The 26,083-nt window shown below is 37.7% G+C and overlaps 1 protein-coding gene and 1 pseudogene across 4 annotated transcripts in view; both read right to left on the reverse strand.

Moving 5' to 3' along the window:
* MACROD2 (mono-ADP ribosylhydrolase 2) overlaps window positions 1-26,083 on the reverse strand; it is a 2,035,411-nt gene that overhangs the window by 252,903 nt on the left and 1,756,425 nt on the right. The window lies entirely within an intron of this gene.
* LOC118915818 (phosphatidylinositol 3,4,5-trisphosphate 3-phosphatase TPTE2-like) lies at window positions 20,249-21,322 on the reverse strand (annotated as a pseudogene).

Genomic DNA, 26,083 nt, shown 5'->3' on the forward strand with positions numbered 1-26,083 from the left:
GGCCAGTAATACTCTGCTCAGGGTCACATGGGTCATGGTAAAGAATGGGGGGATTAGGAAGAAGGTTTGGATTTTTAACTTGGGCATCATGTAGTGTGGACTCATTAGAAAACATGCAAATCTAAATAACAGGATTTCTAGGAAAGAGTACTACTTTTCACAACATGCCCCAGTGAAATCTGCTCTGAAAATCCCTCTTTGATGGATACATTCAGGGTGGCTGATCAATTGTGAGGAAGATTCTAGTATTTTTTCAATGAACCCAACAAGAATGTTTTATCAGAGGGACAGTAGGACGATCCAAATACACACAGCTTATCTCTTTTGTTTTTCCTGCTTAGTAAAGAGCTTTAGAGATTGGTTCAAAGAAAATTTTTTATTAGAAGTCTGTCTTCACTTTGATTAAAAGAGGATTGGACACTTGAAATGCTCCCTCTCCAGCTGACTTTGTGATTTTCTTGTGCTCTACCAAATCAAACACCAACCAGTGAAAGTTCTTAAAAAGAAATGTTAATTAAGTCCAAGGCATGTGAGAAGAATCTTAGGAATTTACAAAGGCTCAGCCTCCACCTTCAATGAGCTCCTTAAGATAAGGTAATGAGCATCGTTTTTCTGTGAGTGGACAAGCAGGTATTGAACACTCCCTGGCAGGAAACATGGCACTTCATTTAAGCCATTAGACTAAGTCCCCATCATCAGAGTTTATCAATTTATCACCATTAGAGTTTTACATGCTTCTCCCTATTTTCGCAAAATCCTCTCGGTCTTTTACAGGTTGAAGTCCTCTCTCTCCAGCAAGGTTATATGTACAGTGTAGACAGGGATCCTGCTTTATCCTTCCTTTGCTTCTGGACATGCTGTCCTATTATCTAACATACACTAGAGCTAATGGAAGTCTTACTATCTGGGATTGAACTGATCAGAGGGTAGATGACGCTATCAGAGTATCAGACATAAGCCTGCCTGTCAAAGTTCAGAGGAGAGAAGGAAGAAGATGCTGGAATTTCCAAGGTCTTCTTGATAGGGTATCAGGTCTTTAAGCACATAAGTCTATTTGTATCTAGTAAGTTTAGCTTAGTGGCTGCAATCTGCATATTACTATGACTTGCAGATGATGTAAATCCGTAATTTCTTTTAAAATTAGAAATAAATGAGTGTTGGATGCCTAGGTCATTTGTGGATAGGTGGAGGTTGCACATTGCCAGAAGAATTCCATTGTCATAGTCTGGTTTACATGAATTAATAGGAAAGTTTGTTTCTAGTACAGTCTGTGGTTCAGTGGATCTCACCAAGCATATAAAAATCACTGCAGGCCACCTTTGGAACATAGGCCAGTTACAATACACATTATCCGCTAAGTGGAATAAGAAACTGACTTGTCTACAAGATAATTTGCAATACAGCAATTCATCGGTCTTCCTACCATGAACTTCTTTCCTGTTGACTTCAATATGCCTGTGAGCAAAGTATTACTGGCCAAATAGGGTCTTTATTGTTCTTCTAATGTTTATATATATATATATATATATATATATATATATATATATATATATATATATATATATATATACACACACACACACAGACACACATATACCTCTATGTATACATGTACATATATAAAATATACATATATATACATACAAATCTGAAGCTTATATACATATATATATATCATTTCTCCATTTTATTGACATTTCTCTGTCTTTATATATATACACACACACACACACACATACACACACACACACACACACACATATATATATATATCTTCTCATAAATTATAACTAAATGTTGACTTGGCACATTCACAACCTCTCAGGTATTCAGGTTCCAATTAACTAATTATTTACACAGTCTTCAGATTTAAAGACTTTGAAATCCAATATTCAGCATGGTGGAAAAAAAATGCCTGTCAACTTTTAGTGTCCCATTCTGCTTCTGAGTGACAATAGACTGAGGAAAGGAAAAGGTCACATATTTTGTCTAAAAGTCAGAGTCAAACTCATATAATTTCAATAGGAAACGGATAACTGAGGCAATTGTATTTTCAGAAAACACCTTCCCTACCTTTCTGGGTACCTTGGGTAACAAAACTGTAAGGCTTTGAATGATTTGGACAACTGTCATAATATTCTGCTTTATTATAATAATGAAGACATAACTCAAATAGAAGTGCTTACCATTTTTTGACTATTTTCTCTTATTTCTTTCCTACCCAGGGGAGGCTGAGATTGAGATGAAAGGAAGCATCTTACAATAACATCTGAACACCAGCTGTTGCACATAGGCCTGGAGCTCCATTTTTTTATATATATTAACAAAAAAAATGATTGCTTTGCCATTAAAACCTCTACTGATATTTGCCACAAATTTTAGCCTTGGGGCAAATAACCAAGTGGAAACTCATTGAGTTCTTTATCCTCTAAGCTTTAAGATGGTTTAGAGAGGTGTCCGGAAAATAAATTAGGTACATTTTACTCAACTCAGGCAGGCTGTTGCTTTGCTAGTGATAAATTCTTCCCTTTCCCATATTCGCATTTCTTAAGAAATGAGTCACTGCATACTCAGCTTCCATGTCCAGCACTTGAAACCAAATCCTTCTCATTTGAAATGGAATGAGACATCCAGAGTGACTGGTTTTATGAGTTGTGCCTCTGTGATGAATTATTCCCAGATGCTGAGCTGGATAAAGCATCCCTCTCTCCTCTGAAATACCTGTGTAAGCAGGTGGATTTCCACCAGATGGCTTCAAGCACTGCATATTCTGCCATCGTTCTAGACATAGCTAAAAGTTGGATAAAGACCTTTCCACTGCCAAGGGCATAAATATCATACTTCATCTGATAAAACATTTTACTAAGCACAAGCTTTTCACTCACGGAGTTGGTCTACATTCAGAACGTGTTTAAGCAGTACTTACCTGTGATGGGTTTTGAGCAAAGCAGGAAGAATTCCATGACCGAGGTAAATGCAACCTCATTAAAAATTGGTGATAGCTCATCCGTGGATGTTTTATTGCCCTTGTCTAGCTTGGATTAACACATACTCTACAGGCACACACCTGATCATCTACATTTGCTCTCTTACAACACTAAACTAAGTTTTCTACCTTTATCTTACATCTACCTACCACTTCAGCATTTTATTAAAAATAATAATAATAATAATAATAAAGGGAGAAATGTGGGATCCACATATAAATCAAGTATAAAAATCTAACGAATATTCATATTTGACCTGATTGTTTATAGTTCATAATGCGTGATCAAAACTGAAAGTTTCTGTGATGACTGCCCTTGCACTGTTCACCATGTAAGAACTTATTCACTATGCAAGAATTTGTTCACCATGTAAGAACTTGTTCGTTATACTTTAGAAGATTGGAGACTGTTGAGAATTAGACTTGGGGTTGATTAATGATTGTGCATTGAGTCCCCTATACAGAATTTTATTGTTGTTAACAACCATTTGATCAATAAATATAAGATACGCCCTCTCAAAAAAAAAAATTGGTGATAGCTCTTATGTAAATTAGCTGCTATACTTCTGATGATAGGAATTCAGAGGCAAAGTGCTATGAGCAGAAAGAGTGTTCGTTTTAGTTTGGGTTCCACCAGGAGCAGAGCCTAAGGCTAGTATCTGAGTTCAAATAGTTTATTTGGGTGGTGATTCCAGGAAGTATGGAAAGAGAGTAACTTGATACCCAGGAGGATAGGCAGTTATAAAAAGGTGAGTTGTCAAGTCAGCTACCATAATGGACCACTGGAGCTTGAAGCTATAGGATCTGAGAAGTGGTATTAAGATAAATGCCTTAAATTCATGGAATCTAAGGGGAGAGGAGCTGGGGTATTTACACACTGAAGAATCACTGGTTGAAGGCAAGTTTCTAAGGGGAACTTCTCTTGGTAGAGACGATTTCAACTATGATTGAAAAAGTTCTCAATAACAAAATTGCAGGTATTGGCAGCTGGCAATTGGCTGGAGTACAATGAAATGTTAATTCTAAGGAATGTTAACAGCACAAGCAACATCTCCCGTGGTGGTGTGACGTCACCATCTTCTCTTTGTTTTTCCATCTCTATACTTGCCTGAATTGATTCGGGTTATGAGGGCAGAGACTGACTTGTCTCTTTCTGAGTTGTCATTTTTCCCTTGAGAAAAGAAAATTCCTTCATACCTATTAGGCAATATCACTTTAAAATATATTTTTACAAACAACCTGAATATGAAAAGACAAAAACTTGTAAGAAAAGCAATAGTTATATAAACCACACTGTTCTATATGATTGTGAACTATGGTGGGTTATTTAATTTCTTCTGTACATATACACATACCACAGTAGCACTTCTAAAACATATCTGAAGCTCAGGATGCTTTAATATTCAAGGTTTGATAACATATTCAATTATATTCAGTTGGCATCCAACACGGAACAAAACTTTCTTCAGTCCATGCCTGCCAAGGTCAAGGGTTTCTCATAAGAAATCAATTGACTGGTAGACTTAGTGTGACTCTACAGGCCTTCTTTGTCCTTTTATATGGGTATTTATCATTTTAAGCCAGATGAAAATTAAGTATCAAATCTTGTAAGCAACAGGTTATCAGATGAGGAAGTGGTTACACCGAAGTTTTAGAAACTTCTCGTGACTTTGAGTTGTTGAGCTGTGATTCAAGTTGAGTTTCTGTAAATTTGCTTCATTTTGTGTTTCTCTAGGTAATGCTAATGATTCAGGGACTATATTCACACAGAAATAGACATACAAAATTAATAAAATAGATAGAAAAATATAGCCTTCTGCATTACATGAAGAAAAATCAACCATGTAAAATCTAAGGAGAAGGTGTTGAGATACTTCTGGGAAATCTGAACCTATTATTCATATTCCAGCTGAATATGTCAATTGGCATTATTTTAACATACCACCTCTCCATTTTATTGACATTTCTCTGTCTAAATCGTCAGGACCAAATTCCAAGGCTCTTTGTTTCAGCCCATTGTAAACAATGGAACTCTAGCAGATAATGGGGATAGTGTATAGTCAGGGCACCATTTGTCTTTCTGACACTGAAGAGGCAAAAGTAAAGCAAACAATTATCCCAATACTAGAATTCTGATCTCTAAGATGTGATTTCTACTTAGAGTCATTCAATCAGTATCTTTGAACAACTTACAGAAATTTTATCGAGAAGACTAATCTCTGGAAAATGGACAACTATTTAGGAACTGATGATTACCATAAGGCCACCTCTTCAGGTGAGCTCCTTGATTTATTAAAAGAAAAGAAAACACAGTATGCCAGGAATTTATTTAGTTTCCCTTTTCTATTCCAACTCAAGGAAAAAAATATAAATGTTCTATCCACATCTCTGGAAAGTCTCTCCTGGGCCTTCTCTATTGTCACAGGTGGTATTTTTCTACAATGTATGGCTTTGGAGCACATCAATTTATCATGCATGTCCATTCTCCATATTAATTCAAAATAATTATTATAGAGTACCAATCGAGCATGAGTTATTCTTGCACTTTGTGTGATGTCTCAGAATAATCTAGACAGCCCAAACACCAGTTCAGACAATGACCTGCAGAATGATATGAGACAAAGACTCAATTGAACTCAACAGGCATTTGCTGGGAGCCTACCTTATACAAGTCCCTGTTTTAAATGTGGGGGAGAAATCAAGAGGTGGGGGCCATCCCCTAATTCTGTTTTGTTTACAGTTTCATTAGGAGCTTAGACACTGAGATGGAGTCACCTGACTAATACAAAAGTGGGCCTTGCTTTGCAGAGCACTCAGACACCGGGTTTATGATAAAGAACAAACAGGCTTCTCATACAGTCACGTGTTATGAATCAGTAGACTCCTGCATATCCATCCAGTCCCTGCCTACCTGTCCTCACATCTCAACATTATTCCACTTCTTCCTGCAACTTGACTCAACTTTCTGTAGTTCTTTGAGCATGGCAGCCTCTTTCTGGCCCCTGGCCCTTCGTTTATCTTCCTGGAAGGTAAAGCCCTGTGCAGATTTTCTGGCCAGCGACTAATGACAACTTGTGCGCCAGAGAAGGTGCTATGTCCTTCAGAAAATATTTCCTTCCCATCCTAATCTGGATTAATTTGAATTAGATGCACACCTAATTCTATTCTCTAGCGGAGAATAGAACACCTCTATTCTCTCCCCTAGAACCCTGAAGCCTTGACACTATCAATCTCATATCATATTCCATCTATCCATACATACAACCAGCATTTAATTATTGAAGGCCCCTAATATGTCTAGGAAAAGATTATCAAATGAACAAAATAAGGTTTGTATTCTGAATTCTAGTGAGAAAAGATAGACAACAGACAACTATATAAAGTAGAAGATAGTTTTACATTGTTGTTAGCACTATAAAGAAATTAGGGAGGGAAACTGAAATACAAGGTTACTGTCAGGAGGATCAGTGTCTAAGACAAGGTGCCAGGGAAAGCAAATTAGGGGCGTTCACTGTGCTGGCCCTCCCTCATTCTTCCATTATTGTTAAGCTTTAAGAAAGAGCTCCAGGCAGAGGGATGATACAATAAAGACTCTGAGGCAGTAACCAGATGAGAGTTGATCATGAAAGGGAAGAGAAATACGGAGAGAAGTTGGAGAAGGGGAGGCCATGCAGGGTCTTGTGGGCTTCAGTAAGATATTCTTCCAAGTGCACTGGAAATCTACTCTGGGACTTAAAGTAGAGGCAGTGAGAGGGGTAAAAAATGTGTATTTATTTTTTATATTTATTTTTACATTTTATGATATATTTTAAAAAATATCAGTGTGGCTGCTACCTAGAAATGGCTGCGATATAGAAAGAGGGGAGATCACTCTGGATAAGGGTAATGACAGTGTGATGATCTGCATCACATCACTATATTATATTTTCTTGGGTAGAGGTCGTTTGCTAATATGTCTTTATATATCCACAGCTTAGGATAATGGTTTATGTATTTTAAGAGCTCCCAACTTATGGGAAATGGCTACTTCCAGACAGAATTGGCAACAATATCATCTCAACATGCCTGATCCCTTCCTGTCCTCTCTCTAGTGCCAAGTCGAATCTGTTTTCACCAACTAATCCTCTACTCGAGCCAATGCTTTAATTTAGGGATATTGAAATATAAGCCTCCTAATTGAAAAAAAAATTTCTATTATACACCTTTGAAATGTTGCAAAGATGCCCTTATAAATTAGCATTATTTACTTTGGGGATAGGTCCTGTATTTCTCAACAGATATCATTTAAATCAGACATATGAAGAGTTGTTCAAATGATAATCTGCTTTTTAAAAGTACAGTTTTATTAAAGAAACAAAGTTTCATGGAAAAACTGATGCAAATATAATAAAAATGAACATTTTGTAAATAAAATGTTAAGCTTAAATATGCTGAATTTTCAGTTTGTAAGAAAACAAGTATAGTTTTGCATATATAAGTAGAATTTAAAAATTGGCAAAACTGATTTATGAAATGACATTTCTAAGTAGTTGGCCTCATTAATTAGATGGGTTTATTGGCATCATTTTCCATTAGATTCATAGGTATGATGTTTTTGGGTGAATTAAAGGGATGGACAAATGAATTATAAGTAAGAAGCTCACTTTCTTTACATTTTGAAGTGAGAGAAAAGTCACTCCATGCATTTAAGTTCCTTATCTCCAGAGATGTCCAATACAAATTTATGTTAGCAACATAAGTAATTTTAAAAGTAAGTTCAACATACGTAATTTAAAGCATAAAAAGAAATGTAAAATTATTTTTATATTTTAACTCAATATATGAAAATGTTATAATTTAGACCCATGATTAATATAAAAAATTACTAAAGAGCTAATTTACGTTACTTTATTAGTACTAATGGTTAGGAATCTGTATGTTCTACAACACATCTCAGTTTGGACTGACCACATTTCCAGTGCTCAATAGACACATGAGGCTAATGGCTATTGTAGTGGACAGGGCAGCATGTTTGTGTGTGTGTGTGTGTGTGTGTGTGTGTGTGTGTGTGAAAGTAGGAAGCTGGTGACCCACAGTGAATTCAGCAGGTGTTTCTTCCTTCTGAACTCAGAGGATGGTCTCCATAATGACCCACAACCTTATTCTTTTGTCCATCATCAAAATCATGGCCTGATGAAGGCTCTGCTTTGGTCATTACGATTCTCAGACTAACGGCAGCTTGCTTTTCCCACTGCTTTAATAATTCAAATGAATACTTACTGGAGTAATTTAATAATGATTTGATTGAATTAATCCAAAAAAGCCATCTTGTACTTGCCACCTATGTCTGCTAGGATACAGTGTTTCATTTGACCTGATTTCTCTGTCTGTGATTCCTCGGACCCTGGTCCTAACTGGAGGGTGGTTGCTCGTGGGAGTTGCTATAACCAGCTGTACCCCCAAATGGAGGAGATAATATGAATGAACCCCATCAAAGTGATAATTTTTCCTTTTCATCACAAATGTTCTGGAAATATGCTCATAGGTCTCTGTAGATAGAACACTGGTAATTCTGTCCTTAAGAAAAGGCCAAACAAATGTCTTGGTCTCCTCCAGCTGGACATCACTTATTTAATGGGGACAGTGGGTAAGTACATCTTGGACTCATTTCTAGAATGGAGAGAAACAGCTCAATCTGTCACCCTAGTAAATTGAGTGTTCACTCGGTCCTTCAGTAAATTTTCCTAGGTATCTCTTCCCATTTTTTTCAAGACCCTTTATCTACAATAGAAGAGTTAAGCTTTCGGAGTTTTTCCTTCTCTTGGGTCATTCAAACAATGATATATGTCTTTGGTGTTTTCAAATGGTGCAAAAATTACATCATTGTAAGATGACATGCCCTTTCCTCCACATTATATATTTTATCAATATCTGAAAATTAAAATAGTAAAAGCCTCTGATAATTACCTGTGAAAAATTTCATTTTGAGTACAGAGAACTCTGTTCTTTGATAAAAGACTATAAATACCAGCTATGAAATGCTTCCTCAGTTGTCAACATTTAAGACCACCATGTTTCCTTCTTAACCATAAATAAATAAATGAATAAGTAAATCATCACAGGCATAATAAACAAAAATTCTGGGAAGTATGATAGTCAGGGGCGCTGTGTGTAAAGAGCATTCTGTTTGATTCCAGACACTTGAAAGGTGTTAAGTGGCTTGAAAAGCTGTGCAAAGTGAGAGCTGGGAAAGTGTAGCTGCTCCTGCTATCTGACAGAGAACACTTCAGTATCTTCACTGAAGAGCTGCAAATGAGGCCACCACTGGCCTCCCACTGTTGGGAGAGGGCCACCAGTTGTTAGATAGGTCCTGGCTCTGGCATGTTAAAATTGTAGCTCTGATCACTCATTAGAAGGTCTATTGTTGAGAAAAATCCTGTCTTTTTATTCACAAAGTGAGAAAAAAATTGTTTGAGAATTTCAGTGCAGTAAAAAGAGAGAAAAGAAATGCCATGTATATTGGAAGGCTGGAGAAAAATCCATAAACTCATATGAAACACTGACTATATCTTCAAAGGTTTCAGAAGGTCTATTCCTTTGGACAAATAAGTCCCATTCTCATGAACTATATAAGGTTGCTGTAGGATAGTCTCAAGACCAGTAACTATATTCTGTATACAAGTTAGCCATAGATCAAAAATGCCAAGGACACCACCATCCTCCCATTTGCATGATGGTTGGTTTTGTTTCCTCTGTCTTCTTTTTACTCCTCTTAACCAACTTAGTCAATATCAGTCCCCACTGATTCTCCTTCATGTGTCTTAAATAAATTCCTTATTTTCATTTAACTGTCCCTCACTAATCCAAACCTTCTCCACAACCCCCACCACCACCCCACCAGGGTAACCACAGTAATAGTGGTAAAACTTGATTTTCTCACTTCCAGGGTCCCCCAGCACAACCCATCCCAGCTCAGTGGAAAGCATACACAGAAACCAAGATTATTTTCCTTAAACAAAACATCCATCCCTTGTTCAATAGCCTGTAGCAATTCTATCTTATTGCCTCTTCTATGTAATTACTGGGCTTCTTAGCTCTCCATAGCTGTAGCTTATCCTTACTGTGTCTTTGAGGGGACCAGTCTCTACCTTAAATTGGGTTTCCCCAGAAACAGACCCCAGAGACACAGACTGAAGTTTAATAATCTATTTGGGAAGTGACCTTGGAAGCATCAGTAGAGAAGTTGGGAAGTGAGATAGGGGAACGAGTTAATAAGGATGCACTGTGAAGCAGGTAACCACTGTGGGTAACCACTGCCAGTGTTGTTGGGAGCTTTAGGAGACAAGGTAGAAAATGGCTCAGAATTATCCCACCTGTGGCTCAAGGAGGTGGCTTAGGTATGAATCAACCATTGATTCTTGGTTTTATCCTTAAGAGTCTGTTAAGGGTGTTGTGACTTTGTTAAATCAACATTTGTTACATAGAACTCTGGGGTGTTGGATGGTGTGTCCGGGTTCAGCCAAAGAACACAGGGAATTGAAATAGGTTTTCAACTCCTAGGTCCTAGAGCAAGTACACAGCATGCCTTGGGGGGCCACGTGGGAAGGTGCAGGCAGGGACAGTGGCAGGCCCTGGGGCACATGCGTTTATTAGCACACATGGTGAAATGCTTCAGGTTTCTTGTGTGAAAGCTGGATTGATCAATTCAAGCCAAAGAGTGGGATTTTGGTAAGCTTCTTAGGAGTTTTATTTAAGATATGCACAAGGCTTTGGAGGCAAGGAGGCTGTTGCTCACAAGGGCTGCTAGAGAAGTCATATTAGGAATTTACATGTGCTTGTGACCCTGTAAGCTGGTATCTAGAGATGTGCTCTTGGGAGGAGCTAGTGGACAGTTTAGGCCCCTGTAGGCCACTTGATCACACAAAATGGCTGCTGAGGGAGCAAAATCATTGAGTAGTTTAGCTAAACTCTTTACACAGGGAGGCATTAAATCTCTAGCTCTTCCAGCTTGCCTCACACATAGGCTGAACGGGCTAGAACAGAAAAGGTCCTTAGGTAAATATTCACAGGTATTTGCAGTTAGAAGCCCCTGGATTGGCATTCATGGGATTTTTGAGTGCCAAGGAAATATAGGTGATCACTGACATCTTTCTCCATGCAGATGTGACATCAGACCCAGATGCATAGCTTGGCAAGAACCCTGTCCACCTTATATTCTTATCTGTGTGCCTTTTGCCCAGTGGAATTCCTGGGCAAGAATGCCCAGTGGCCCCGAGAGAGTTTTTCAACTAGACTACCACTGTCAACTCCATTTTAGTTAAGCTCTTCTCTCCACCTAATCCAACCTGTTTAACATCCAACTCATTTTGGTCATTCTATTCTCATAAATGATCTGTTCTGACAATCTTCTTTCTGCCATTCCTCCCCCTCACCCCTCCAAAATAGCTTCTCATACTCTGACCAAGTCACTTCCTCCAGAATTAATTCAGCCTATGCATTCGACACCACCCCTACAACACAGCCATTACTCATTTTGGTTTTGCTATCAGGTAGTAATTTAATCTCAACACATTCTGCAAATAAAATTGTAATTTGGGAAGAACACCGACACTGAAGTCTCCCAACTTGGTCTTGAAGGGCTATCTATACACTATGTGAAAACTCCATGTATTTGCTGTTGGCTAGAATTGCAGCAACTCACTGTTAATAATCCTTTCATGTTCTTAACAAATTAAGTGTAGAGAAAGCAGAAACAAGAAAACTAATTGTGATATTTTGAATTTAATTATTTGATAAATCGCAGGCCCGGGGAGGAGGTGAAAACTGTCCTGCCCAGACCCTGAGAACATCCGCGGGATCAGGTCCCGCTAACCGAGAGACAGACATTCTTGCACCTGCGTCCTGCCCAGACCCTTGAGGACATCTGCTTGGCTAAAGACTGATTACTATAAAACCCCAAACCTTTTCCTTTTGGCGTTGTAGTCTCTCTGACTTGGCCCTTCACTGCCTCTGTAGTGAAATCTTCTGTTAAATCTTGCTGCCACCAATCAGCCCTCCTGCATTTCCTTGGTGTTCTCGACCTAGCATTAAGTTTGGCTGCATCTGACACCACAGGAATCTCGGGGAGGTGAAATTCTATCTAAACATTATCAAACATTTGCCAAATGCCTGACATTCTGCTGATATGATCTCCTACAATTTTTTCCCACCATAATCTCCATTTCTCCTTATTTCAGATGGGAACTAAGGTATAATTAAAAGGTGACTTTTTCAGATGGCAGACCATTCATATCAGTAGAAAATCTGACTGCAGAGTTTGCTGTCCCAAACTACTAACGTTAAGGGACTTCTTTATTTAATTGCATGCTCGATAAACATCTGTTGTTATATTATATCCAAAGTTTTCAAAAGGCACAATCTTGTAACAAATACATAGATCTAGAAGACAAGATGCCTAAAATGTTTTTTGTGGATAAGAGGTTCAAAATTTCTGCAAGTGGACAACTCAGTGAATATTGCCTTGAACCTTACAGTGCGTCCATCTGCCTTGCATCTTGGCAAGAATTACAGTTGCAGGAATCAAAAAGGAAAGATTCTCTGAGTGTTAACGTCAGTCTCCTTCCACTAATACATACATCCTTTTCTGCTTCCCCAAATTTTTCCCCTTTCAGTCTCTGGAGATGTTGGGGTACAACATAAGAGTCTTTTAACAGATACTCCCCCACTGAGGTGGTGCCCTTCAGAGGGCACAAAGCACCCCTTTTGTGTCTACAGGTTGAGAAATGTCTCTCTGTAGGTCTCCCAGCCTCTTCTGACCACAGAGCATGAGAATAGAAATGCTAATGTGGCATTAGGAGGGAGAGGTAAGGACCCATCCAGGCTTTTGTGGACAGGAGGCCTTTTGGGGTGATTGAAATGTGTGCATACAGTAGAGCGAATGCTATTGGCCGATGTTCCCACAGTCAGCACTCAGAAATAGCCCAGGCACTGGTGGGCCTTTTATCTATGTCTAGTTTTGAAAGACAACTTGACATTCTTAAAATGTCATGCAAATGTATTCCCCTATACCATGCCAGTGATGACTCAGACTCCCAAGACAATCCATACAAACCTTAATAAATTGAGACTACAGATTAAACAATTTGGAGAAGAATGGTCTTTCACTGAGAGAGAAGCCATGGCTTGTGCTCTTCGAATTGCAGGAGAAAGTATTTCAGTTATTCTGTTAGCATTCACCCCAGACAAGTGGCAACAGTGCCGTTCCTATTGTTCCCAGCTCCACCAGGCTCCGCTCTCTCACCCTCCCATCAGTGTGACTCACTCTGAAACACCCAAACCAAATGCCATCATCTCTATGAAGCCCTTCTTGATTCTCACATCCCACCCCAAACAAACCTTATTCTACCCTTTTTGCTGATACTGGGCTCTTTTATTCAGATCTCTGCAGTAAAATAAGTACAATTTGAGTTCTGAGTTATAATAAGCTGTGATTGTGACTCTTTCCCCCAGCCCTTCCCCCAGTTATGAGCTCTAAAAGAGGACAGATGATGTCTTATAGTTCGTCATGATGATTGCCCCCCTGGCCCCCACCCCTACACACTTTGGCCTAGATTAGGGCCGTGTAGCTGGATGGGTTGCAAGTGCGCAACTTCCTGGGTACCATTTACACCAAACTCTACATGAATAGCAAGTTCTAGAATTTTTCCGCGTGCACTCCTTTCTTGGTACCTGCCTAGCACACAGGGATGTTCATTAAATGCTTCTTAAATTAAATAATGGCAGACTCATTGGGGCAGGGGTAGAAAAGACAAAGGCAATAATTAACATTCATATGAACTAACTATAGGGTTCAGCTCTTTTCAATGGCATATCTGTCTTTCTCAACATAGATAATCAGGTGTTAGTGGCATCTGGTTCAAGAAATAGTGCTCTCTGCTAAAGATAAAGTAAAGAAGAAAACAGTAAAGCTTCAGTGAGGCAAACTGCCTACTTAACTTGAGGTCATAAGGAGATGGTGACAGACAGGCTTTACACCTTATAAGTGCAATCAGTTTGCTCCTGACAGGGATTCCAAGTATTAACCTTGTTCTATCAAATCCCTGGAGTGTGGGGCTGGGAAGACAAGAGCATGCACAGCGGAAGCTGAGATCAGCCAGAATAGTTAATGAACCACCAGACCTGATCTTTAGGGGAAAGGGGAAAAAACGGCCTTGGTATGGAAAACAAAACACAAGAATCCATTCCCTTGGTAACCCAACCTCGGCTTGCTTTGCTCCTGACACGGTCTAGTGCAATGCCTGTTTGCTCAGGTTTTCTGCCCCAACAGAAGACATGGAGTTTGGCAAGACAGGAAGTCAAATTTTTAGCTTTTCTGAATTTGTTCCTATATGTCATACAATGCTCCTAAGGGAGACTATGCAGTAGATATTGAATATGTGAAAAAAATCTAAACAAATAAAAAATAATACTATGAGAAGGTTATAGAAATATGGCCTATTAAAACAAAAAGGGGGAAAAGGATAGAATTATGCAACAATCCCTTTTTGTTCTCTGTTGTTACTGTTCTAAAGGTTTATAAGATTCTGAACCAGGATAGGCAATGTGATCATAAGGATGTATTAACAGAAATACAAATGGAAAATGCCAACACTACAAGTCTTCCTCAGAAGTTTGTCATCTTTTCTGTCATCTTAAATAGTGCCCTATTATAGTAATTGCATGTCATTCCTACTTTACAGAATGTAACAATGGTTCTTTTGTTCTTTTATTATCTTATATTTAAATTAGGTATTAAATTTAATCTTATAAAATGATATGACTCCCAGTGTTCTTAAGATATTTTGGCTTCTTGGTATACTATCTAAGCCAATTTAACTTCTGAGTTCAAATTGGGGTACAAGGATATATATCTAGGAGGATTAAAAGATGGTAGAGATAAAATATACTACTAAGTCCATTCCTAAAGAAATGAATATGTAAATAATATGTTTAAATTTAACCAAATGCAGTGGATTTGATTTTATTTGGTAGATTAAAAAATATAATATTTGACTTTTGTGTTTTCAACATGATAAAGTATAAAGAAAAATGAAATGCCCCAGAATCGTACTACTCAGGTTGCTACTTTTGATCTTCAAAGAAAAAAAAAGAAATAAAAATACAATAATAAAAAAAATAATGAACAGGCACATATCAAGCTGAGAAGCCTAGTTCTTCTACCTCAGTGGTCCTCAATGCATAGTTCACTCGATCCTGTGGTGAGTGTGAGCATCCCTCCACTGAATCAAAATCTCTGGGGGTGACTTTGTTGTATACTGAAATCTGAGAACCACTATTCTACACGAAGGCAGTCAGAGTTAAATTTCTTATGTCTTTCTAGTAGTATTTTAATTATACACACACATATATATACCCACATACAGTTTTTCTTTATATAAAAACTACATCATATGGTGATAGGAATTAAAGATGGCGGCGTGAGATGTGAGACAGAGTCTTCCTCCTAAAACCGCATATAACATGAAAATATAATTAATACAATTTATCCTGAAAGAGCAACAGAAAAGAGGACTGCGCCATACTGCATACACCTGGAGAAAACAATAAACCTCACAGAATAGGGTAACATACCAAAGCCATGGCCTGGTGGGACCCAAGACCTTCCCCTACCCCAGCTCACCGGCAGGAGGAAGAGAAATGGAGTGGGGAGGGAGTGGGGGCCTGGGACTGCTGAATACCTAACTTTGGAGATCTGCTCTGGGAGCACAAACCTACATGGTGCTTTCATGATACTCTCATGATTAGGGGCTTAGAAAGCTAAGACAGGCAGAATACCTGGAGAGACTGACATTCCAGCCGCTTGCGGAAAGCAGGGATCCATATCCGGCTGCTCTGGGACAAAAGAAAGGCGGGCAGTCTGAGAGATTTCCTAGCAGCAAGAGGGCTGCTAAAGGGGCAAGGATTGAACAGAGCTTACTGCTCAGGAAAAAGGACAGGTAGACAAAATTGTCTGGGTGCGCTCTGCCCAGCAGGTTGGGAACTTTCACAAACTTCATGAGCTCCAGCTCCCTGACTGGCTACACAGCTCCAAGGGACCCCCTCCCTGATACGCAGCCTACTGCGCCTTTCTCCAGGACAGCCCCACCTGGCTCACAAACCGGTAAACCCTACCCTGGTGTTAGGTCAGCCAGAGGGAAGCCCTGCCTACAGCAACTACAAATGCAAAGCATAGAGGCTTATACCTGTGTGCTTGGCCCACTGGTTCTGGCAGTGGAGATAGGCATAGCAGCTGGGAAGCAGGAAACAGCTCTTTCCTCCCACCAGGCACCAATACTACTCCCCTGTGACCCCTGACATTGCTCCAGGGGCTGAGCATCTCCAGAGAGTAGAGCTTCTGGGCACTAGAGGGTGCCACATACAAATAGGAAACACCAAAGGAACCTGGTTCAAAGTAAAATTATGAATACAACAGCTGAAAAAGTTTCAAAAGAAATCGACTTCATGAATCTTCCTGTAAGGGATTTCATTAACATGCTCATGGAGGTACAGAAACATATTCAAGAATTCAGGAATGAATTCTGGTTGGAGATCCAATCATTACAGAACACAGTGTCAGAAATGAAACATACAATGGAAAGTTTTAAAAGCAGATTAGATGGGGGAGGAGATGATAAATGAAATAGAAATTAGAGAAGAGAAATACAAAGAAGCTGAGGCACAGAGAAAAAAGGATCTCAAGAATGAAACACTACTGTGTGACCAATCCAAATGGAATAATATTTGCACTGTAGGGGTACCAGAAGAAGAAGAAGAGAGAAAAAGGGATAGAAAGTGTCTTCGAGGAGGTAATTGCTGAAAACTTCCCAAATTTGGGGAAGGAGATATTCACTCAGGCCATGGAGGTGCACAGATCTCCCAACACAAGGGACCCAAGCAAGACAACACCAAGACATATAATAATTAAAATGGCAAAGATCAAGGATAAGGACAGACTACTAATAGCAGCCAGAGAGAGAAATAAGATCATATACAAAGGAAAGCCCATCAGGCTAACATCAGACTTCACAGCAGAAACCTTATGGGCTAAAAGGGAGTGGCATGATGATTTAATGCAATGAAGCAGAAGGGCCTTGAACCAAGATTACTTTATCCAGCAAGATTATTATTTAAATTTGAAGTGGGGGTTAAACAATTTCCAGATAAGCAAAAGCTGAGAGAATTTACCTCCCACAAACCATCTCTACAGTGTATTTTGGAGGGACTGCTATAGATGGAAGTGTACCTAAGGTTTAATAGCTGTCACCAGAGGTAATAGAAAGTAGAACAGCTAATTACTAAGCAAATGCAATATTAAATTAACCATCCCCAAAGTCAATCAAGGGATAGAAAAGAGTACAGAATATGATACCTAATATATAAAGAATAGAGGAGGAAGAAAAAGGAGGAGAGAAAAAGAACCTTTAAATTGTGTTTGTAATAGCATATTAAGTGAGTTAAGTTAGACTCTTTGATAGTAAGGAAGTCAACCTGGAACCTTTGGTAACCACAAATTTAAAGCCTGGAATGGCAATAAATGCAGGGAAATGACAGCCTCTTCAACAACTGGTGTTGGCACAACTGGACAGCTACATGCAAGAGAATGAAACTGGATTATTGTTTAACCCCATACACAAAAGTAAACTTGAAATGGATCAAAGACCCAAATGTAAGTCATGAAACCATAAAACTCTTAGAAGACAGGCAAAAACTCCTGAATATAAACATAAGCAACTTCTTCCTGAACACATCTCCTATAGCAAGGGAAGCAAAAGCAAAAATGAACACATGGGACTACATCAAACTAAAAAGTTTCTGTACAGCAAAGGACACCATCAGCAGCACAGAAAGGCATCCTACAGTATGGGAGAATACATTTGTAAATGACATATCCAACAAGGGGTTAACACCCATATGTAAATGACATATCCAACAAGGGGTTAACACCCATATGTAAATGACATATCCAACAAGGGGTTAACATCCAAAATATATAAAGAACTCACATGCCTCAACACCCAAAAAGCAAATAACCTAATTAAAAAATGGGAAGAGGATTGAAGAGACAATTCTCCAAAGAAGAAATTCAGATGGCCTACAGGCACATGAATAGATGCTCCACAGCACTAATCATCAGGGAAATGCAAATTAAAACCACATTGAGATAACACCTCACACCAAAAAGGATGGCCAGCATCGAAAAGACTAAGAACAACAAATGCTGGAGAGGATGTGGAGAAAGGGGAACCCTCCTACACTGCTGGTGGCAATGTAAGCTAGTTCAAGCATTGTGGAAAGCAACATGGAGGTTCCTCAAAAAATTAAAAATAGAAATACCATCTGACCCTGGAATCCCACTCCTTGGAATTTACCCAAAGAATACAAGTTCTCAGAATCAAAAAGACATATGCACCCCTGTTTATCACAGCTCTACTTACAATAGCCAAGATATGGAAGCAACCTAAGTGTCTATCAGTAGATGAATGGATAATGAAGAGGTGGTACATATACACAATGGAATACTATTCAGCCATAAGAAAGAAACAAATCCTACCATTTACAACAATGTGCATGGAGCTAGAAGGTATTATGCTCAGTGAAATTAGCCAGGCGGAGAAAGACAAATACCAAATGATTTCCCTCATTTGTGGAGTATAACAAAGAACCAAAACTGAAGGAACAAAATAGCAGCAGACTCATAGACTCCAAGAAGGGTCTAGTGGTTACCAAAGAGGAGGGGTGTGGGAGGGCAGGTGAGAGGGAGGGAGAAGTGGATTGAGGGGTATTATGTTTAGTACACATGGTGTGGGGGATCACGGGTAAAACAGTGTAGCACAGAGAAGGCAAACAGTTAATCTGTGGCATCTTACTACACTGATGGACAGTGACTGCATTGGGGTATGGGTGGGGACTTGGTAATATGGGTAAATGTAGTAACCACATTGTTTTTTTATATGAAACCTTCATAAGAATGTGAAACCTTCAATCATACCTTAATTTTAAAAAAAAAGAGATGTTGTTGAGAAGATGAAGGGCAAGAAACAATACCAACTGAGGCGACCTGTAGTCAGGATGTAACTGACCCTGGAAAATGGTCTCACCAAAACAGTATAGGAGATAATCTTGGCGAAATGGATCACCAGTGGGCAGCTTCCTATGTATATCAGCACAAAGGGCCTGTCTAACCCTGGGAAACTTCTAGTTCAGGAAGATCGATGTCATGCTAGGACTCACTCACTGTTTTTAGCATTTGGCTGCAGTCTTAGAAATCTGCACAAGGACCTCAATCCCAGAGCAGTTCATATCTCTCTGGTGAGCAGGATGTTTGCTGTATACTTTATTTAAAAACATTAAAATCTTTTATTGAAAAATATAATAGCATTTAAATGCTTAATCCTCTCAGACATGAAATTTGAGTGAGTAAAAAAGGTCACATTGCTCCAGGAACCTTTTTATATTTTAGTCATTTTAAGGTGAAGAGCCACAGTTTCAGTTGCCTAGGTGTAAAATACAGCAATCTTCATGGAACAGAAATGAAATTTGTTAACTCACTAGGAGCTGCTTTTGCATTGTGGAAAAACGAATAATTTTATGTTAGATGACATTGTCCTTCCTCACATTCTGAATGAGAATATTCATCTACTTTGCAAATAAGACCTAGTGCTGACCTTGAATCTCTATTTAATATTGTGATATAATAGAGAAATATAAAAATAAGTTTTTTATTGTAAAGAAAAAAAAACTACATCATATATACTGTGTGATCATAGCTTTAATTTTTTAAACTATCATTTTTCTTGTAGGTCTTCCCATATTTGCACTTAGAGAGCTACTTCACATTTTAGATTATATAGCCTTTGCACTGGATATGCCATGTGCATTAATGGTTCAACCAGGGCCTTCATGTGATCATTTCTGGTATTCCGGTTTGGTTTTCTGGTTTTACCATGATCACTCTTGCTGGTATATCTTGGAAAACCCATGTGAGTATTTTTTTTTTTTTGCATTCCAATGTGAATAAATATTTATTAGTGATAATAATAGCATGATATTTACTGGATACCTTAGTTATCTATCTATCTATCTATCTATCTATTTATAATCTTTTATGCATTTAATAGGTTTCCAAAAACATATGTACATGTGTGTAAACAAGGGTGCTAGCAGGGAAGTAGCTTCAGAAGATACAAGGAAGTCGCAGGGACTGTGAGAAACACGAGCCTGTCCTAGAAGGGGGATGGCACTTAATTAGGTACCAGTTACGACTTTATCAAAATGGATATCAACCACAAGCTCTGGACGGGAGATTTTCCATGTTTTGGGTTTATGGAGATTATTCAATTCATTTCTTGAAAGATAAAGTCTGTTACTTTGTATAAAAGATATATGGAACCAGAAGAAAAATGGGCAGTTGTCACAGTATTTAGGAAGATCCGAAGAGAGAAACTGCACTTTCACGCCATCGTACAGAGGTGGACCGCTGACCAGATTAATTATTACTCTGCTTCAGCATCGTGGGTTATCATACAGTTTTCGGAAGCAGAACAGAAAAAGAAGGCCTTTTGCTGCATTGTTATTTGTACTTTTAGATCATTTCCATTGCCTTTTCCAACACCATGAACCAAATAAGTAATGAGCTTTTTCATTGTGAGTACTTTTGTTGAAGGGAGAGTCCAGTTGTAGATATTTTTCACATCCACAAAATATCTAACATAACTGCTCTGAGAAGGAGTTCCTACCCCCTGAAATTTAGTGCTGGTGCTTCTATCTGTTTGTCGGTCTCCAAAGTAATAAAAGCTGTCCTCTGCAGTTTTAAATATTTCACTGGCAATAAGGCAGGCACACACCATAGTTCCAGTTCTGTGTTTGCCTCCCGTACAGTGAATTACAATGATATTTTCATTATCTTGAGCCATCCATTCACCTACTTCCTTGGTGAATGCCAGCATCTCACTCAGAGAGGGGACATTGTGATCATCAACCATTATTCAATGGACCCTATTATGGAAATACTTAGGGTCATTATCTCCTTCACTGCATAGACTGTAGACCTGGTAGTGGTTGAGATGCTTGGTATCCAGGAATTGTACAACTTCCTTGATGGGATACCTATAAAAAGATGCCTTTCCAGAAGATGGGAATAACATGGCAATAATACGTTCAGTAATGTAAGTGAGATCTAAGTCAAATCCATCCTTCTTGAATTGCCGTTTATTTCCTGAAATCATCCTTCAGGACAGCATTTCAAGATATCTTTTTTGATAAGCCAGATGAAAAACTCTTTTCAGAATGATAAGTCGTAGAAGTCAAAATAGAATTGCCAGTCTGGGAATATCTTTAAGAACCTTGAAGTCATAAAAAATATAAACAATATCAGCCAGTAGAGTTACGATAATAATGACAGCATCTAAAGACTTAAGTATATCAGAAAAATAAGATTGTATCCCTTCTACAAATACTCGAAGAAGAACATCCATTAGAGAAACAAAGCAATAGCTAAAGAAATTGAATGAATTCTAAAGGGATATACATTGTGTTATCAGTGACAATTATGTCTGTAATGATGAGGGACAAATCCACAAAGGTCAGCAAAACTCCAAATATTCTGAGTGTGAAAGATGATACCATTAAGTGCACAGTCCTCTTAATCACACTATCATGTGAATTAGGAAAATTGTTGTCTTCGTCACCATCATCAGGCTTGGAAAGTTGTTCTAGTTTACTGTCGTTCACAGCTGTGACACAGATTACTTTTTCCAGCTCACCTGAGTCAGAGTTTGCCCTGGAGATTCTGGCATTTTTCATTTGTTTAATTTTCATGGTGAATTTTGCATCATTTTGTCAAGTATAAAAATAAATTTGGATGGAATAACACACTGAATTTATAGTTTCATAAATGGAGCTTTGTTAGTGTACAATACTGTGGTTTCTTATAAAATAATACAGTCCTCTAATTTTACTGAAGTCTTCTGTGTAATGTTAGAGCTTCCAGTTCTCATCATACAGGTCTTTTACATTTCTGGGTAACTTCAATACTAGGTATTTTACTTTGAAGTTGCTATTATAAAGGGTTTCTTCCTTCCATTTTATTTTCTAATTGCTTATTGGTTATGTACAAAGCTACTCATTTTTATATCATTCTCTATATACCTGCAATATACATGATAACTCTGAAAAATAAAATGACTTCTTAAAAGTTACACATGCAAAAAGGAAAATGCTTACACAGCTAAATGAGTTTACTGAAAAGAGAGAAACAGGCTTTGTTGAGAACATATTACTTGTTTTGGAATTGCCCATGGAAGACAATGTCCCATTTACTTCTTAGTGGCACATGATTTTTTGACACAGATTAGCATGGCCTTCCTTAGTCAACAAGTATATCAGCTAAGCTTTGTTTAGACAAAAGGAACAGCTTTCTTACATTATCTTAAAAAAATGAATGGAGAAAGATCTGTTACCATTTAGAAGAATGCCAAAAGTAGAATACTAATTCTAAAGACATTTACAAATATGAAGATCTAGAAATGTCTTGGTCGATGCCAACACCACTGAGATCCCAGTGAAGAATTTAAATGACAACTGAATACATCTATTGAAATCAAAAGAACAGTGACAAGAAATATTGTTTACCAATTATAAATAAATAGAATAGTAGAATTAATAAGTCTAAGATCTCTAAAAAAGTGTAATAGAAACAGGAGAACACAAACATACAACAGTAAAAATAATACTGGAGCAGTACCAGGTAAAAAGGAAAGGAAATGATAAGATAATACTTGATAAATCTCATGTCGATATATAAAAATGCCTATTTCCCAGATTTGGTTAAACTGACCAAAGAGAAAAGATGAAAAACCAAAGATAATGATTTTATTCCTGATTATTTTTATATGTTTAACCAGTTGTTTTATAAAATTTTCTGTTGATTCTATTGGATTTCCAAGGAAGACAATTATATAGTTTGAGAAAGACACTCACTGGTCCAAATTCAGTAAGTGGACACAGAGACAAAGACAACTGCGGAGTGAGCCTTTGATGGCAGTCTTGCAAGACTGGGAGTCTGCTGAGCCGGCACACCTGGGGAGATTGGCGCCAGTAATTTATCTCCTGGTGCGTGAGTCCCTCCCCTGGTTCCTCATTGGCTGAGTACTACAGGGTTCACATTCTTTCCCGGACATCGCCTAAGCCAGTTATATCTTTCCATTACATTTGTTAATTTTATTGGTGGGTTTAAAGAACTCAAATCAAACAGGTATAGCCAGGCTCTTAACCATTTCCCCCACCCCCACCCCCACTCTCAGCCTGAGCATCTTCCACCACACGGCCCTTTGTTAATACCTTACTGTTAAAATGTTTAAACATCCTGGTGGGGATAAATCACATTTAAGTTTTATGCTCTTTTCTAACATATAGGTAGCAATTATTAATAATTTTTGTCTCATCATTACCAATATTTACACCTTTAATTATCATTTCTCATGTCGAATTGCATGTGCTGTTTCTAGAACAGTATTAGTAGTGGACATAGTAAGTGTTACTATCTTATTCTTGATGTGAAAACAAAACTTTTAATGTTTACCATTAAATTCTATGCCAGATATTTGAAAAATACATATTCTAGGTAGGTGATGTAATATTCTTTCAATTACCAATATTCTGTTTGTTGATATTTAATATTTTTGTCCCAACATTAATAGCATTGTATTAAGTACAACTGTAATTAAGACTATTATATTTTGCCACCTCTATTAAATTTCTATGTAAGTGGTATGATATCTTTGTATGAAGAATTTGGAAGCTTGCATGCTTTATGTTTGGAAAATTTAAATAATTCATAAATTAGATCTTTTTTTCAAAGTTTAGAATTCTTCTTTGAAAACAATTTGAGTCTGGAAACTTCTTTTTGCTGTAGCTTTTTAATAACCTTCTAAACATTTTTCATAGCTCTTATCATCTTGAGATTCATGTGTTGTCCGAGGTTGCTTTTGTTAACATTTCAGTTCCTAAAATTCTGGGAACTTTGAAATGCATTTTATAGAGACTTCCAATGTAACTATTTCCTTTATGTCAGTTTTAATTTTGTGTATTTGTATTTTCTTTCTTCTTTATGCTGTATTTCCAAAACAGTATTTATGATTGTTAACCAACTTGAAAATATGTTTCCATTTTCTAATGCATTATTTAAAATTTTATCTTCGTCATCTGCTTTTCATTCTATATTTTTTTTTCATGTGTTTTATATAACTTTGCTCTTCGAGGCTAAATAGGATATTTAGCAGGGTATTTCTACGGCTTAATTTGGGAATTCTCTTTAGAATCTGCAATATAGTCATTAGAGTTTTCTAAATGGTGAAAAAATCTTCCTCCTTTGTGTTCCTGCTGTAAGAAAAGTGGCTGAATATTATTTCAAAGTTTGCCTGATATGGTGGTTGACCAGCTTTGTTATATGATTTTATGTCAAAAATCATGTGCCTCTGCGATTAAATGAGCATTGTTTCTTGTGGGTCTCATACGCTGACTAGGAAGGCAATCCAAAAGATAGTTCAAAACATGTTTTCACCAAAGGCTATTTAGAGGCTAAGACCCTTTGGATGTGTAAGCACTTCTTTTTGTCATTTAAGGGCTCATGACCATGTAGTCAGATGCATTTTCACTGTGGCTCAAAATCAGAGAGGCAGATAAACCACAAATGAAAAGTGAGGACTCAGCAAGGCTTGGAACTCTGTGGTCATCTAAGCTGATCCGTTTCATTCAGTCTGAAATGCAAAGTTGTTCCTTTCAAGGAGATAAGTAGCTGCATTTATTTATAGCTATTACACAATATGCAAAGCAAAAATCTGTTTTTCTAAATGAAGAATGAAACGCCACCAGTATAAAACTTCAAAACAGAGTGTGCTTTTGATTAAAGGCAATGAAGAGAGGAACTACAATTAAAGACATTGGTAAACATGAAGTTTTTATGTACCTTTTAGCTGATGCTATGGTTCTGAACACCCTCATTATATCCTTACATGTCATAGTTCTGTCATTTAATTTGAATAGTTAATGTCATTTATGAAGAAAGCAGTCATACTTCCTGGATAATTACCACACATCTATTAAAATGAATCATGTCTCCCTTTGAAATGTGCATTTATTCCATACTCATTCTGTTAATGCATATCTTTTCCTTCATTATATCTGCTTAAATGTCAACCCTGCTATGTTGGGAAAATCAATAATTAAATAGCTTTATAGTAATTACCTCCTCGGAACACATTTCCCCACCTTAACAACACAAACCAAATCTACTAACATCAAAATTACACAAATATATTGGTGAGAAGGTCATCGTATGAAAATGTAACTCAATTTACAAACATTTTGAATTACACTTTAAACACTAGCTCTTCCTGGGAGGAAACCCTGTGTCAGCCTCCTGAGTAAATCTCCTCAACTTCAACTCTGCATTTATGAAGAGCAACACTTTCCACTCCTGCCACTCGGGGTATTCGGAGTCCGTCTTAGAAGTTAAAAAGCAAAAAACCCTGTGACTCTTAACAATAGCAATAAGATATGGCACTTCTCACAAAATTTCCAGATGTTTTCTAAGTTTTTAGTAAACAGGTCAAGCCGTGCCTAAACTCTCAAAAACAAAACAAACTGATGACACTAGTGATTTTAGCATCTTAGTGGCTAACACAGATGACCATCCAGTCCACGTGGCTGGTCACACACAAATGAGCTGCCCATAGAAAGGAATGGATCAGAGAATTATCCTCACAGGTGTTTTTGGGTCTTTGTTCATACAGATAGAAGTGGTTGCAGGTTTTTAAAGAAATGGGCCTATGGTTTATGAAAAACTGATACATATACTTAAAAAAATCAATTCAAGAAAGTAAAATACAATACAAACCATTAAAATCCCCAAACTCAAAATAACCATTGCCATTCACTGGCAAACAGCATTTCAGACACCGTTCTAGGTTTATGCACAAGACAGATTTAACTAGAATTTAAGTGCTGGAAAAAAAAAGTGAAACTGAAGGAATCTCTGAACTTCATACGATATTTCCATGGCACAAAGTATCTCTTTAAAAA

The sequence above is a fragment of the Manis pentadactyla genome, chromosome 5 (assembly GCF_030020395.1).
Source record: "Manis pentadactyla isolate mManPen7 chromosome 5, mManPen7.hap1, whole genome shotgun sequence".
In the NCBI taxonomy this organism is placed as follows: domain Eukaryota; kingdom Metazoa; phylum Chordata; class Mammalia; order Pholidota; family Manidae; genus Manis; species Manis pentadactyla.